Here is a 16,488-nt window from a genome sequence, read left to right on the forward strand (position 1 = left end):
CTGGGATATTACTCAACAAAAGAAACTTTAGAAACACATGTGACACTGACTAAGAACGGGGTTCTTGGATTCCAACAGCGGTCTGACATTTGTTTCGACGCATCGCTGTATAATATATATTTTTTAACATAGTAGTTCATGCAGTTGCTAAGTTCAAGGCGGGAGTTTAGCTGTGTCCGAATATTCATGGCGACGATGAGGTGAGCTGTGGGACTGAATCAAGTGCGAAGAATTACAGCATGTGGAAAGAGGCAAAGAAAACAGCGCGAGCACGAACAGGTAGCTTATACTACGACCACCATTCTTTATACTATTCGCTACACCAATAACCAAGGCATGTAAAATAAAATAAAATAAAGATATGACATTGAGCTTGCTCAGCTTACAGAAACAAGGGTACAGATGTACTTCACAGTCCACAGTTGAGAAAGACGACGCCTACCGAGAAAAAAAAAAGTGCAGAGCAACTTTTTGCACGTTATTTTGATTAACGTGGTATACCGGCATGGCAGGCTGTCCATTCTGTCTATGGTGCGAGGAGTCGGAAGATACTGCCCAGAGCAATTGCTTGCGTTCTTGCACTCGCGTTTAAAAATTCAGTCTGAAGACGATTCTTTTCCCGTATACACGTAATATACTTTTAATTTGCTCGTGCCTACCCTATGTCTGCATTATCGTGTCTAGATGTATGCTGCATTTAAAATATATCCACACAAAGCCAAATATGAATAGCTATAGCACCACCGACATGAGTAGTTACCAAATAATATATTCCAATTTCATGCAGACAGGCATGTTTCATGGTAACCACGGTAACACTATGTGTCCGAGTACAATGATGTGTGCCTTTTGTCAAAAGACTATATTTGTTCAGCGTTGCGCGTGCAGTCTCTGTGGCGCAGTGGATAGCGCGTTGGACTTCTAATCCAAAGGTCCCGGGTTCGAATCCCGGCAGGGATGCTTAGAGGACTGTTTTATCATGCGCTTTTGTGAGTTGTTTCAAATCAACCATAACTTGCAACTTTTTTTGCTGTTGACAATGTCAAGCATAGAAATGTTGACGTAGTTGTCTGGGTCGTCAGTTAATTGATCTTTTGCACTGCCTAATACGTTACAGCGAAACTCTTTATGGCTAGGCTTCCGTGCATTTTTCGCGTCCGTCAACAAATTTGTGTGAGCGAAAACTGTCATCAGCAGTGACTCGTACCACTGCTCGCGCGTTCGTCGTCGTCATCTTCCACAACTGACTCCGGTGCCACTCACCATGCTAGCGGTCCCAACTGCCCCTCCCAATGCTAAGACGCTGACGGCACTAGCCCCCTGCCAGTCCGTGCAGTCATTTCGGCCTCAAATACTTTGCCTCAGTATATCGCGAAATGAAAACACGAATGAATTTAGCGAATATATAACAAGAATGAAAGTAGATGCGTAAAAATAAATTTATGTGCCTACCTTTCGTCATAATGAGCACCGATCAAGACAGTAAATGTGTTCGTACCATTGTTCAAATTGTGTGTCATCTCCTTGTCGCGTGCTACAACGCTTCGCTGGCCATCCACCTTCCCAATGTGAAATGGCTCATGATTTTTGGCAAACATACACACTGCGCCGTTTTCGGTTATAAGGAAGCAAATAAATAAAAAGAATACAATAAATACGGAGTGTATCTTTTCTCATGTCGACGAAGTTCTACATAGGATATTTTTCTCCATGGTTTGAAATTCTGTACCAGTTATTCATGTTACGTCAAACCGCATCTGCTGTAGATGTAAAGAGAGAGAGAAAATAATGCAGAGAAAGGCAGAGAAAGGCAGGGAGGTTCACCAGAGGTAGTTCCGGTTGGCTACCCTGCGGAGGGGAAGGGTTAAGAGGGATAAAAAGAGAAACAGAGTGGAAGGGGGAGATAGAAAGAAAGGGAGACAAGCACGAACAAAGCGCGTACACTACAGAGCGGTAGGGGGCGGTATTCTTAGAGTCTGTCGTGAAGCCCCGTAGACCGCAAGAACCTTAATAGCGCGAGTAAGGCCTTCAACGCGGATGTTCTTTCGGAGCATTGGCGTAAAGCTTTTAATTCTGAAAGTGGACGATTGTCCAACTGGTCCAGTACTCTGCGCATCACCTGTCTCTCAGCACTGTATCGTGGGCAGACACAGATAATGTAAAATGATGTAAATGCATCAGTGAAGACTGCATCCACTATTGGCACATCTTTCCGATGATGTACATCGCACCAAAAACAAAGAAACAAACACAGCAACACGACGTGTAAAGTCGTTTATGTCGCTCGCAAAAGCACCCATTCATGTCATAGGAGAGTCCTCGTGTGCGAACTATGGTATCGTTTCATGTTTTATGACCACTGGAAGAAATCGTTACCCGTGCTGTACCCGTGGTTATCCGCCACTTGGGGCTGACCTATTGGCTACTTTATCTTCAAGTGTACCAAAAGCCGCACGTTACAGCAAGCATTCCTTTACAGCAACACATAGAACATTTGCAAATAGGTTGTCGTATAAAGAAATGTAGCTGCATTATGAATAAGTGGAACAAACAGAAAGGGAAGGGTATATAGTTTAATCAAGGGCCCTATACTAGCGGAGTAGCAGCCATAATATGTTTTAGTCTTTTGCTGTCAAACTGACTTGTTGGGGATAGGTAGACGCCAATAATAGTAAAAGACAGCCTCTTCTTTTTCACACTGACACAGACGTATTGGTTAGCGCCCTTGGATAATAACAGGGGACTTCAACGCTCACCACCATATATGGGGAAGCTCCAGGATAAATTCGAGGGGTAGGTCACTAATATCCTTTGCATCAGGCCACAACCTGTGTCTTCTAAATGATGGAAGTCCGACATTTCTGCGAGGAACAACGTACAGTAGCTGCCTTGACTTGACTTTGGTGTCACGTTGCCTGACTTCGAGCGTGCAGTGGTTCACTGATATTGAAACCCATGGAAGTGATCATATTCCGACCTATGTGAGAATCAATGGTCTAGACGCCGCATTACCGGATGTATCTCGTCAAATCGATTGGTCAGTCTTTCAAGATCGAGTAGAAGACACCTGCAAGAAACATATCGCATGCAGATTAGAAAACATAAATGCAGACGCAATGCAAGAATGCACGCGTTGCTTCACACATTCGAAAAAGCGTACAGAGAGTGACATTGAATTGGAAAGGCTTCGTACAATACGTCGCCGTGCTGAAAGGAGGTACAGGCGCACAAAGTCAATTCTTGACCTCAGAGAAGCTCGGCGCATGCAAAAGAAGATAAGACGCCGAATGGATAAGCTAGCGGGTGAAAGATGGAAATGCTTTTGCGAGTCACTAGACCCCCGCAAGCTATTGTCCCGTGTGTGGCGTACCCTACAGGGTCTTTGCTCAAGACCCCAGCAACGACACCCTTTTAACGCCCTCGCTCTCTATCAAAACCGCCGCGAGATAGACGTTGCAGAGGAATTTTGCACGAAAATCGCCGGCGGCACAGTTTTAGTCCCTGACATGGCTTTAAGCGACATCCCCGGTCCACGAGATACCAGCATGGAGGCTCCATTCTCTATGGAAGAATTAGAAGCTGCTATGGCGCTCTGTAGGTGTTCGTCTTCACCAGGGCCCGATGGCATAACATATACTGCTTTGCGCCACCTAGGCCGAGAAGCACGAAGAGAACTCCTCAGCCTTTTTAATAGTTCATGGCAAGATGGTGTCGTCCCACAGGAGTGGAAACGCAGCCGCCTGGTACCTCTACTAAAAGCAGGAAAGTCGCCGCTCGAACTGGCATCGTATCGGCGTATAGCACTTGCAAGCTGCGTCGGGAAACTCATGGAACGCATGATCCTCATGCGTCTCGAATGGTACCTAGAACACCACAAGATTTACCCTGATTCTATGGCGGGATTTCGACGAGGCTGTTCATCGACTGACAGTGTCATCGATTTAGTGTCATCTGTAGAACAGCAAAAATCTTGGAAACGATTATCAGTAGCGCTCTTTCTGGACGTGAAAGGCGCTTACGACAACGTTTCCCATCAAGATGATTTTGGCTTCTAGCGCGAAGTGAAACACGGACACAGAAAGGAGCAGACAGGACGAGCGCTAACTCTCAACATGTTACCGTACCAACTCGCCCAACTGTCTATCCTTTTGCATTACATTTCCCATCAACCCATTCTAGACGCACTTTTGACAATTGAACTAGGAGGGCGAGTATATCGATGGATCAGAAACTACTTGACACAAAGGTCCATGTTCGTACGTACGGAAGATGGTTCGACTACCGACCACTACACATGCCGAGGAGTTCCCCAAGGTGGGGTTCTAAGCCCTATTCTTTTCAACCTCGCACTTCTTAGGCTGGCCGAATTTCTACCGGAAACAGTGAGTGTCTCAATCTACGCCGACGACATCTGCATCTGGCCATCAGCGGTCACTCGTCTGCAGGTTCGCGCAAGGCTGCAGAAAGCAGCAACACAGGCATCTCACTATCTTCACACACACAGGGCCTTACCATCTCAACAGAAAAATGTGCGTTAGTCGCTTTCACACGAAAACCAATGTCTCATTATCCAGTGTGCATTATTGGCCAGCCTATCTTCTACAAGAGAAATCATCGGTTTTTGGGTGTCATTGTGGACCGGGAGATCTCTTGGAGCCCTCATGTTGCCCACTTGAAGAAGAAGCTCACATCTATTGTTCATGTCTTCAAGTTTATCGCCGGGAAAACATGGGGAGCCTCAGTGGGCTCCATGCTACAGTTATATCGAGCACTTTTCATCGGATTGCTACGTTACAGTTCTCCCGTGCTTGCTAAAACATGCAAGTCAAATCTTCGAGAACTACACAGCGTGCAAGCACAGGCACTACGTGTTTGCCTAGGACTTCCGCGGAGCGCCTCAACAGCAGGAACCATCATAATGGCTCGAGACCATCCGATCGCGACTTACATCAGCATCGACACGCTTAGGGCCCATGTTCGTCATGTTTCACGCATGCAATCAAGCTCTCTTGCCTGCCTGCCAGTACGACGACCACAGGCGTCCTTCTCCAACGAGGTCAGCATCCATCGTGCCTGTCTACCATCGGGCTTCACACCCTCAGCACGTTCAACCTCAGCTTTGTGGTGTTTAGAACAACCTCAAGTGCGTCTCACGGTTCTAGGGATAAGGAAGAAGACCGACCTGCCTACCTTGGCCCTGAAGCAAGCAGCTCTGGATTGTTTGAACACTTTCTACTTTGACCGAGTCCACATATATACGGATGGCTCTTCCACTCAGACCAGCTCCACCGGCGCAGTGGTTATACCATCACGATCAATTAGCGTCCGATACAAGATTTCTCATATGACAACATCGACCGGATCGGAGCTTGTTGCCCTCCGAGGTGCCATTGATTACATTAACAACCAACCCGCTAATCGGTGGGCAATATTCTGCGATTCGAAGGCAGCCTTACAATGTCTTCTGTCATCTCTTCGTCGCGGGTCGTGTGAACAACTAGTGTCGGAGATACGAGAAATGCACCATCGTATGATAGCGAAAGGACACGACGTCGTGTTTCAGTGGCTGCCTGGCCATTGCGGTATCTCCGGCAACGACCTCGCTGACGAAGCTGCTAGGAAAGCACACGAAGGAGCAACCCTTGTTTCTGTACCTTTATCGCGGACCGACGCAGCCCAACACCTAAGCAAGGTAGCACACCGTATGACATTAGAGAAGCGGCACACACCTGAGTTCACCCAAGAACGATTGCATTCCCTCGACCCCTCTATGCAACTGCGGCTGTTACCAGGGCTTCTGCGAAATGAAGAAACAATGCTGTGCCGCTTACGCTTGGGCGTCGCATTCACCAATGCATATACGTTTTTGATTGGAATGACTGATAGCGCCGACTGTAATGCCTGCGGTGCCGAGGAAACTATAGAACATCTACTCTGCTACTGCCCATCTTTTCAAAACGAAAGACATGACCTCTGTACAGCTCTCAATCAGCTAGATAGAACACCGTTCTCCTTGAAGAAGATCTTGGGACCATGGCCTCGCATATCGCAGCTACAAAAGGCCACAAAAGCTCTGCTGCGATATTTGAAGGCAACTGGATTGAGTCAGCGTCTGTGATCCGAACTGAGTGACCGAACGATATACCCAGTAGACTTTCTCTTCTTCTTTTAATCTTTCCGTCCCCTTTTTCCTTTCCCCAGTGTAGGGTAGCGAACCGGGCTCAGTCCTGGTTAACCTCCCTACCTTTCCTTTATCATTTGCTCTCCCCCCTATACTAGCGGAGGAGAAAAGGGGAAGAATATACAAAAAGGAAAGAGAATAAAAAAAATAAAGGTTCAGTCACTGCGAACACATTCACAAAGGGATATCAGCTGTCACAAGCATTCGTATAATCCAGTGACCCTCAAGAAGTGCACATTTTTGCACTTATGATCTTGTGCATGTAAGAAGACATAAGCCATGGTGCCAAAATATTTTTTCCGAAAGCGCGCTTTTATTTCGCTGGGCCCCGGAAACGGCATTTCGTAGGTGGAAGTGGACACGTGGTGCCCAACGACATGACGAAGTAAATTTGGCGGACTGCCGGCATTGAAGCGCTAGGCCAACGCCGTCGACAGCAAGGAGATGATGCAAGAAGCTCGCGAGTGGGACCGGCGGTGACCTCGGAGACGCGGCAAGAGACGGGGGGGGGGGGGGGGGGGGGGGGGGTTCTAAATTGACGGCACAGACGCTCTTTTTTCCAGCCAGTTCTAGTTTCAAGGAGCCTGCCAAGGGGAACGAATTGTTCGCGTAGCTCCCACATGAAATCCGCTATTCAATATAAATCGTTGGGATAGGTAGTGTCGAGGACGGGCCACAAAGTACTCATTTGCTGTAGCCACCTCTTCTCTATAATTAGAAAATTAATTACAACTTCGCTAATTACGCACGTAATTGCGGAAATTGTTCTCTATCTAGAAGCTACCAATCCGTACACTCGAATGGTAAACATAACGTTACCATGATTTATATTTTTTCTAATATTAAAGATTTGGTGCAACTAAATAAAGAACCCCTGTATAAGCACCCGCTGATGTTTTTTGGTAAGTCGATCATGCAGCTTCAGCTGCACTTCGTCGACAATTCCGCAGTGACTCGGCAACCATCGAAATACGATGTCGTGTCCTTTCTCGAATGCTTGGTGATGACCGCGCCTTATTTCGTACACCAGCTGCTCGTGTAACCCATGACTTAGGACAACCTGCAGTTTGAAGGGCTGCTTTCGAATCGCAGAAAACAGCCCAATTATTTTGTGGCTGCAGGAGCACTTAACTGATTGCACCTTGATTAATGCGGAGAAATTTCGTTATCAGCATTATTATCCTAACATAACTTATCCCTAAAATTAATTTGCTTTCCTAGAGAGTCAGTTAGTATAAACTTTCCTTGTATATACTTACGCCAGAATCCTAGAGATCCTGTTTTGGCGCAGTGTCAGAACAGTGCACGGCTACAAATCACTGTCGCTGTCAAGTACGCGTTCCATTAGCTTGCGCAACGTGGGCGTTGTCCATTACTCGTTGCAGACAACGCAGACATCTAGAGTCATATTGCGAGTGTACACGTTCTCGAGACAATACTGCGAAAAACAAACTCGGAGTGACAAATACGCAAAACAAGAGTAAAGAAATGGCACTCTCACATTACTGCTCTTGGTGAGCGTAAGATGGTCCAAGAACGTCAATCATGAGACGCAATGCACGTCTCATTGTTAGTTGCTATGCGAGTAATACGACCCGAGCATCATTAGGGTCGGAGGCACAGGACCTAAATTGCGGTCAGAACAGTTCCTTTCTTCCTTTCTTTGTTTCTTTCGCAAACCGCAGTCGAGGGTCAAGCTACCCTAAGTAGATTGTTGCATGCCAATCTTGATGAAAATTAATCACTTTCAAGAGCCGCGTTTATATGTTGCGCCTTTTTTGTCTCGTTCGATTAGGAGAGATTTCATTTTCGTCAATAACCGGCATATTTAACACATGTCCTGGCAGCTTCAATCAAAGAAATGTTATTGAACGGTCATGATATATCCAAGAGCTTGGGACGTCGAGCAAGTTTCCGGACGCTTTCAAGCAGAATTATGTAGCGGCATGTGTACACGTCTTTAGTTGTAGAGTCACTATGTCCCAATTATGGTTCTCCATTCATTTCTGAGAAACGTGATTTTTACGACTTCCTGCACATTCTGAGCATGGCGTAGCCAAAATTGCCTCGGCTTTGAGAGAGAGAGAGAGAGAGAGAAAAGAGAAGAAGTAAAGGCAGGGAGGTTAACAAGACTGAGTCCAGTTTGCTACCCTACACTTGGGGAGGGGAATGGGGAGTGAAATAGACAGAGAGAGAAAAGTTAGGTGTAGGATGTCTATAGTGGGGCACTCAAGTCTGTTGCCTTCAGGTAGTGAAAAAGCGCTCGAACTGCTTTCTGGGCTAATGAACTGTGAGGCCAGGCTTCCAAGATCTTCGCTTCCGTAAATGGCCTGTTATCCAGTCTATTCAAGGCAGTCTGACGTTGATTATCGAAGCCAGAACAGTGGCACAGAAGATGACTGATGGTCTCTTCACACTTGCACTTAGCGCACATTGGTGATTCCGCCATTGTAATACGATAGCTGTAGGAGTTGGTGAATGCTACTCCTACCCACAGCAGACACAGCAGTGTTGCGTCACGTCGTGAAAGGTTCGCTGGTAATTTAAGTTTCAGTGATGGGTCGAGGCTGTGTAAACGACACTTAGGGTTTTGTGGTGTATGCCAGTAACTTAACGTGATAGTACGAACGTGACTGCGAAGCTCTCTTGCAGCGTCTACTCTCGATAAAGGTATGAGGAGGGTCGGTGCGCCAGCCCGGGCACGTCGGGCAGCGTCATCGGTGAGGTGATTACCAACGACGCCGCAATGTCCCGACAGCCAGTGAAAGATGATATCATGCCCTCGTTCAGAAGCGCAATGGCAAGTTTCGTTGATTTGTGACACCAGCTGTTCATAATTGCCACGTCGTAAACTTCGCAAGCTCTGGAGTGCTGCTTTCGAATCACAAAATATTGCCCTTTTGTTGGGCGGTTCTTTTTCAATGTACTCGACAGCAGCGCGAAGAGCGGCCAGTTCAGAACCTGTAAATGTCCTTACGTCTGAAGTCTTAAACTTGATAAACTTGATGACGACCGATTGAGATGGTATAACAATGGCGCCCGTCGAATTTTCCGAGACGGAACCATCCGTGTAAACATGGATTCGGTTAGCGTATGAACAATGCAAAAGTTCCAATGGGATCTGCTTGAGAGCCGCAGTGGCCAGGCTAGCTTTCTTCACTATTCCTGGAACAGCAATGTACACAGGAGGCTTTTTCAAGCACCACAGAGGGGATGGCGTTCTTGTTGCGGGTGAGTGCCTCAAAGACAAAGAGTGCCGGTTAGCCGCAATTGATCTGGAAAACGCTGCCTTGGGTCTTTTCTCAGACCAGCGAGCGAGATAGTGGTCAGGGACTCTGGATATATGGCGAACATGCACCCGGAGTGCATTGATAGCTATATAGGTCATTATTGGGTTGTCTTAATGGGTGCCTCAGTTTTATTCACTAGATCACGAGGAGAAAGTAAGAGACAGGACTAGTACTCTCACCGTACCTTGTGGTAGTTGTGGTGGTGGGCTTGCATTTTGGGTAATTGAGAGTGAGGCTATGACTACGAATATACAGATGTCTGAAAGCCTATTTTAAAGAGGGCAGAGATCTGGTTACCAGGCAGCTCTCTTTAAAGCATAAAAAGCAGGCAGACTTAACTCCAATTGATATTTACTTAAAGCGAAGCATTCTTGATATGATTCGCTCATGAACCACGTTTGTGTGTACATGAAGCGTGATTTTCTAGGTACTAATATTAGCATTGAAGAGCAGCATGTTATACGAAGAGAGGTTTTGATGGCTGTGAATTACATACACGCTGAATATTATATACACGTATTTACATGCAGTACATCATAGATATATTATTTGGTAAAGCTTGCATTGGTAATCCATAGTGTCGTGTTGCACTCGTGGTGTTTCTGGTGCGTCAGTGTCTTTTAGTGCAACTGCGGATCGAAACACTCCCAAGCATCTCAACACGCTGGCTTGCCCGCAAGAAAAGGTATTCCATGCCGCTTGTCGAAGTATGTATCCGTGACCTTCCGTGTTAAGAGGCCAGATACGCACAAAAAAGTGCCTCGAACTCAGCAAGAGAGCTTTGCTTTAAAAACCCCCTAGTAAAACATCCTGTCGGAGAAACAGCAAACTCGAATGATTAGGAAAAAAAAACTCCACAAAATTGTCAAATACAGCGCATGCCCCAAGGCGATTGCTTAGGCATGTGCACCCTTACAATTGATTGAATATCAGTCTGATATCCATCCAGAATCAGTATGTCGTTCGTCTTCGTCACAAGTAAAGTGTTAGTTATCAATTTGATGCTGATTGTATATATGGGCGCAGATGCAATATAGAAGGGCTAATATTCTAAGTTTCCTGTCCAGTTGGTATTAACACAGTGGGCACTACTGTCGTTGAGTATCTTCAACGGGCATAAACACGTGCACCGCAAACAAATTGGGCCTTCAGGAGGGCTGGTTTATTCCCTGCTTAACCCTTACGTTCAACAGCTAATACCAAACCCGTGACGGGGAAAAACGAAGTTTTTTGTTTGTTTGTTTGTTTCTTTGTTTGTTTGTTTGTTTGTTTGTTTGTTTGTTTGTTTGTTTGTTTGACGACTTTTCGGGACGTTTAGACGTGACGAGTGGCGCGACCGACGTTAGGAAAAGGGCGCAAAATATACTAAAATATCTACTGAGGTGAAACTCATGGGTCAGCTATTTCGGCACGCACTGCAAGTGGTCGAATAAAAAAATGTTTTCAGCTACGTCTTCTCCGAGCATAGCTGTAGTTTGAGCGTGCGTACAAGGTAATCTTTTTATACTTCTCAAGGGTAAGGTTGCGAACTATGGGGCCAACCAGCACTCTTAAGGGTGCCAATAGGTTTACTGTGTATTGGGCCTGTAGAACATATTTGTACACGTTGGGAAAAAAAGCAATCAATTACAGCTACAGTTATTTCATTCAGAAATGTTATTGATTATAGCTACCAACTCCCGCCGCATGAAGGTAACTGAGCAGTTACTAAAATGTTATCGATTATTTTTTTATTATTTTCCTGACACAATTTACGAACGTTTGACAAATATGGTAAATAAAACAAAGCTGTCCTTGTTATTTCAGTGCGTCTTCTGCAGGCCAGTTGAGGGACTGTTCATCTCCTATAGCAACTGCTCTTCAATATTTTCATCCGTCATCTTTCCTGCTTTGCTTGTGAGGACATCAGGAGCTACACCGAAACCTTACTCGGTGTGCGAGCCCGATGGAATCGTCGTTAGTACATTTACTGCGAAGGAGTTTCTTACTGCGATATCATAGTGAGGTTAACAAAGCAAAACAGAGTAATCGATAAATTACAAAACTTCTAGCGAAATTTTGTACGGTTAGGTGTAATTATTTACGTGTATTTTTTAAACTCTGCTATACTGCAGAATAAATGCTTAAGCGTTGCTTGCTATATCATAGAAGCTACACTAAATTGTGGCGGAATGACATCTTCTTATTGAACTTAAAGGCCATTAACGACACTTGACGTCATCAATATTTTAACCAATTGTTGCCATGGTGTGCTCTAAATGATGTGCTTGGCATTGACTCAGGCTAAACCGTAAAAAAAAAAAACGCAAGCGCGCCATGCTCACGATGGGTGCCCGCCGAATTTCTAATTCGAAGTTTGCTTCCAAGTAAACGATCGCGTGCTGTCTGGTTGTCGAGATGCGTGGGCTTACAATACCCCCTCTGCTTTTTTGGGACAGCCATTAGACGCCGGGTCCATCAGACCACCATTGTCGTCATCACCAGGGACGCTGCTCACGGCGGCGATTGCGAACTTTGTGTACTGTAGTCTAGTTCCTCTCAGCTCCACAAATCAAAGCGGAAAGTGTGAACAGCCTGGTCTCTTCATTTCAGATCTAACGTAGCATCGCAGCGTTCTCTAGATTGCGCTAGCAGACGGCGTAGCGCAACTTATCTCTCCCAGCAGTGGTTCCATTGGGAAGTCTCGGTATCGTCACCAGAAACCATTAGGATCGCCTATTTACCTATGTTCCTCGTTCTCGTTTCACATTGACATGGCTTTATGGTCTGTTTGTTAGTATTCATGTAGCAAGATTTAAAATTTAAGCCACAGTGCAATAAACAACGAAAGGTTGTATAGACGCTTAGCTGTGATGCCGGTTTAAACTGCTCCATTTGAATACATAACCAATTCCGCGTCCGATGACGACATTGCAGCAAGATCTCCCAGTGCAGCAGCGCCATGTTCTGCCCATTAAGGCACAGACCGACGTGTAGCTTGACAATGAATGTCCTTACTATTTCCTTCGCGTAAGATAGCCCTCTGAGGGGCTTGGCAGGTGCGTCGCGTCACATAACAACAATTTACTTGCAATTGTGAGGTATAGCCAGTTTCCTCCGCCCTATACCTATAGGAGTAGCCAGCATTTTGAAACGCCATGTGGCGTGCCCGGCGTTGCGCGTAGGACTAGTACCGCACGCAACACAAGCAAAACACACGGTTTTGAGAGTCTTCAAGCACATACCGCAAGTGAAGCGCCCCCCCCCCCCCCCACCCCGAAGAAAAGGAATAAAATAGCAAGGGCAGAAAAAGGATGTGACAGCTTGTGTTGTACCCTCCTCCTGTTTCTGTTTCTTGGGCTTCACTTGAAGGACATCGTACTAACAAAGCCGAATTTCTACCCTACTTCAAGCATAGCCGCGCGTATCGTTGTCAAGCCTGCGCTAGACACATGCACAGGCCGATAAGAGCGCGCTCACGCACACACGCACACACACACACACACACACAAAGACGCAAACATGCACGCACACATGCACAAGTGCGCACACGAGGCACGCGCTTACACGCACACTGACCGCCAATGTAAGCTTACTTTGACAATCATTTTCATTGGTTCCTACCCATACATTTCTTACATACCGCAGCCTAAGGAGTGTAAATTCTACATACGTGCTTTCACACGCATAAATTCACCATCTTGCTCAGTCGAGATTTATTTTCATACGCTCCTTTTGTAGAAATAAAAAGAAAACGCTTCTGTTGGCGCTTACTCATATTGTATGTGCGTCAGTGTCTTTTAAACAAGCCTTCAGAAATTATTTTTTTAAATATATTGTTTTATTGATAGACCACGCAGGCGAACATGCGGCACTGAGGTTGTATCAGGCAGTGTAATGGGCAGTTTAGATATTAGGTAACCCAAACAACCGCAAAAAAGACGATGCAAGAGTTCAAGCACAGTTCTATGGTCTAAGAAGCATTGCATTATCTCCGATAGAGCAACATAGCATGGCTGATAGCTCTCATAGCCCGCAAACAAAATAAGAAATAAAGAAATAAAAGAAAGAAAGAAGGCAACAAAGAAAGAAAGAAAGAATGAACGAAACCCTGCATAAAATGTTGAGAAGGCCCTTTCCTCAAATTGAACGTGCTCTCAGGGCGTTAACAAAGAGCCTTAACATTTCACATTCACTCATCGAGGCCACATCGAGCCAGCACGTGCACTTCTACGGGGGTGCCCCTAGGATTTAACTCCCGTAAGCAGATCACATTGTTGTTTTATATATCATGTCCGGACATAATATAGGTTTGTCTAGCGCTGTTATCTCCCTCACCGACACCGTCATCTCTACAACTTCCATTCTCACTTATTCTCTAACTATCTAAGTGCATCGGCCGATGAGCACGACTTCTTTACAGAAATGAAAGCAATAGTGAGACGGATTTTTCTTTACGACCATGACCGGGGGAGCGGGGGAAGAGAGTTAATGTCATATTTACTGCGCACTTTTTTTTTATGTGTCTAGAAATCTTAAGGTTGAACGGACAGTGAGAACTTAGGCACAGAAAGCCGAAGACAGTTCGTGAGGCCATATTAGGGAGGGGTCAAATAAGTTCCTTGCATCCTTACGTTCGGGCGCTTGCAGTGAAGTCGCACTAACGGCGCTTCATCTCGTAATGTGATCGCTTAAAGGACATTCCAAAGCATAGGCTTCGTGGCACAAATAACTTCGCATGGTCTCCTAGGCGCGATGTCATCTTGAAAGGTTTAGCACAGGCTCCTGAGAAGCGCGAAAAATCGCCGTTCACAGTGTGCGAGCATTGGTTCTGAAAGGTCAACTACACATGCAGGTCAACGATTCCTGATTCCCCACAGATACTCTACATTCACTACAAGAAGCACCACTTTCTCAAAAGTGAAATATGTTTCAGACAGGTTTATTTCACGACATTTCGCGCCAAACTTGGAAAATTCTTTGAAGTGCACAATAAACAAATTCCCACCAACATGAACTAGAGATGTCGATTATTTCTTAAGCAATATCTCTCGACATGTTTCGCAACTTAATAAGGTGGCAGGGAGGAGGAAAAGGAAGGAAGCAAAGGTAGGGAGGTCAACCAAACGTACGTCCGGTTTGCTACCCTACACAGCGGAAGGGGTTTTAGGGAAGAAAAGAAAGGAGAGGCGGGGAAGAAGGTACTATCAGTGTGACTACGTGCGGATGTCCATAACTTCACGCCTGTAATCGGTCACTGAGGCCAGTCGCTTTCATGAAACGTAGCAATGCCCGCGTCGCTTTGTAAGCCCGCGATGCGTTGGGCCAATTTGTCAACTGTTTTTACGCAGTGGTGCAGCATTCTAAATTATCGGCAAGGCAGCTCAACAGAACATCGACAAAGAAGAGAAACAAATAAAAGAAACCGGATATTCGCTACTGTCATCTTGTAGCTAGCCCATGGGTCTTTAACTTGATAACTGGTCTTGTATTTTATTCATTTATATGATGACATGTACAACGAAAAGATGCAGGCAGCACTTGAGCAACATTTCATTCTGGTATGAGGAAAGACACAGGAGCTGAAACATTGTCTTGAGCCTGCTGAATGATCTCATTCTGGGAGGGTCGCGTCAAAGACGCCAAGAAGGCGAACCAACAAAGAAAGTTTAACATCTCGAAGAAATCAAATACGAGCCAATTTCACTTGCCAGAATTCCCTGTAAACATTTAGGACATAGCTTGTTTTCTGGTCTGGATCAGTTTCTTGAACTAGACATTTTCATTCGCGCGCAACACAGCTTCAGAAAGACATATTCTTATGAAACTCAATTAGTATCACTCACACACAACCTGTGTGTCATTCTTGTTCGATTCTCCTTCGTAGATAACACATTTTTAGATTTTTCAAAAGCATTTGACAAGGTTTGCTATAAACTACGGCTCCAGAAACTTCATCTTCGAAAAATAGGTAGAAAGTTACTTATGTGACTTTTTCAACTAACCGCTCTCAGTGTGCTTCGGTTTACAACATTGATTCAGAGCTTAGTGGTGTTCGCTCTTGCTTACTGCACGAATGGATACTTCACCCTTTTTCTTCATTACTTATATTATTGATTTCATATCCTGCATTTCTTCATATCTTCATTTGTTTGCTGACGACAGTGTAGTCTTTCGGAAAATAACTGCGAACGTTGTAGTTATCCTATAGTAAGATTGTAATGCTGTTCAAGTTGCTGAAGGACATGGTCTATGAAACTAAACATTAACAAGTGTAAATTCTTCTGAGGATCACGAATCAATCAACCGTCACTCCCGTACCTTCTTAATAACATTCCCATAGACCCACTGACCCACTGACCCACTGACATATTATTCGTCTTGAGCAGGGATTATATCGTGATCATTTTCTCTGGAAATTTCCGACCAATCTCTTGGTTTTGTTATTTCATAAATACTTCCTCATTTATAGATTCAAATGAGAGAGTTGGGTGAGTTGTTACGTTAAAAGTTAAAGATTTAGAGTGTGTGAAGAAAGCCGTAATGAAAGCTGAACTGTAAGTATTGCGTGCAATCTCCAAGCCATGCCGAAGAAAGCAGGCATTTAAACATCCAGCTTTGCCGTTGGCCAGCTGGCCATAAATCATACGCAGTGAACTAGAAGTTACAAAGTGGTGTAAAAATTATCCATAATTTAGTCGCAATATTTTCCGTGTGTAACGAACATCCGTGCTGTGCGTACATGTATGAGCCTGGATATTTTTCTTCCTAAATGAACGAGTTGCTGCTGAGTGCCACCTATAAAAGTCTATAGCACTTGTCGCCTTTTCGGTCAGTTCACAAAGCACGTAATGTGCCAAAAAAGTGTCAATAAAAACAAAGCACCTGAAATTAAAAACAAATTCGTTGGAAGTACGTAACCTGTCAAAGCAAAGTTTAATTTCCAGAATAATAGTGCACACCTTTAAGAACGCACACACAAAGTTGGTTCAAAAATTACGCTTTATCCATGACTCGGGCCGAGAGCTCGGGGGTCCG

At 45.1% G+C, this 16,488-nt stretch overlaps 1 non-coding gene across 1 annotated transcript; it reads left to right on the top strand.

Annotated features, from left to right (window-relative positions):
* The first annotated feature begins 887 nt into the window (after positions 1-887).
* On the top strand, positions 888-960 carry TRNAR-UCU (transfer RNA arginine (anticodon UCU)). The gene has a single exon. It is a non-coding gene; the product is annotated as a tRNA-Arg (tRNA).
* Positions 961-16,488: the final 15,528 nt, after the last annotated feature.

Source organism: Dermacentor andersoni, chromosome 4 (genome assembly GCF_023375885.2).
Source record: "Dermacentor andersoni chromosome 4, qqDerAnde1_hic_scaffold, whole genome shotgun sequence".
Taxonomy (NCBI): Eukaryota; Metazoa; Arthropoda; class Arachnida; order Ixodida; family Ixodidae; genus Dermacentor; species Dermacentor andersoni.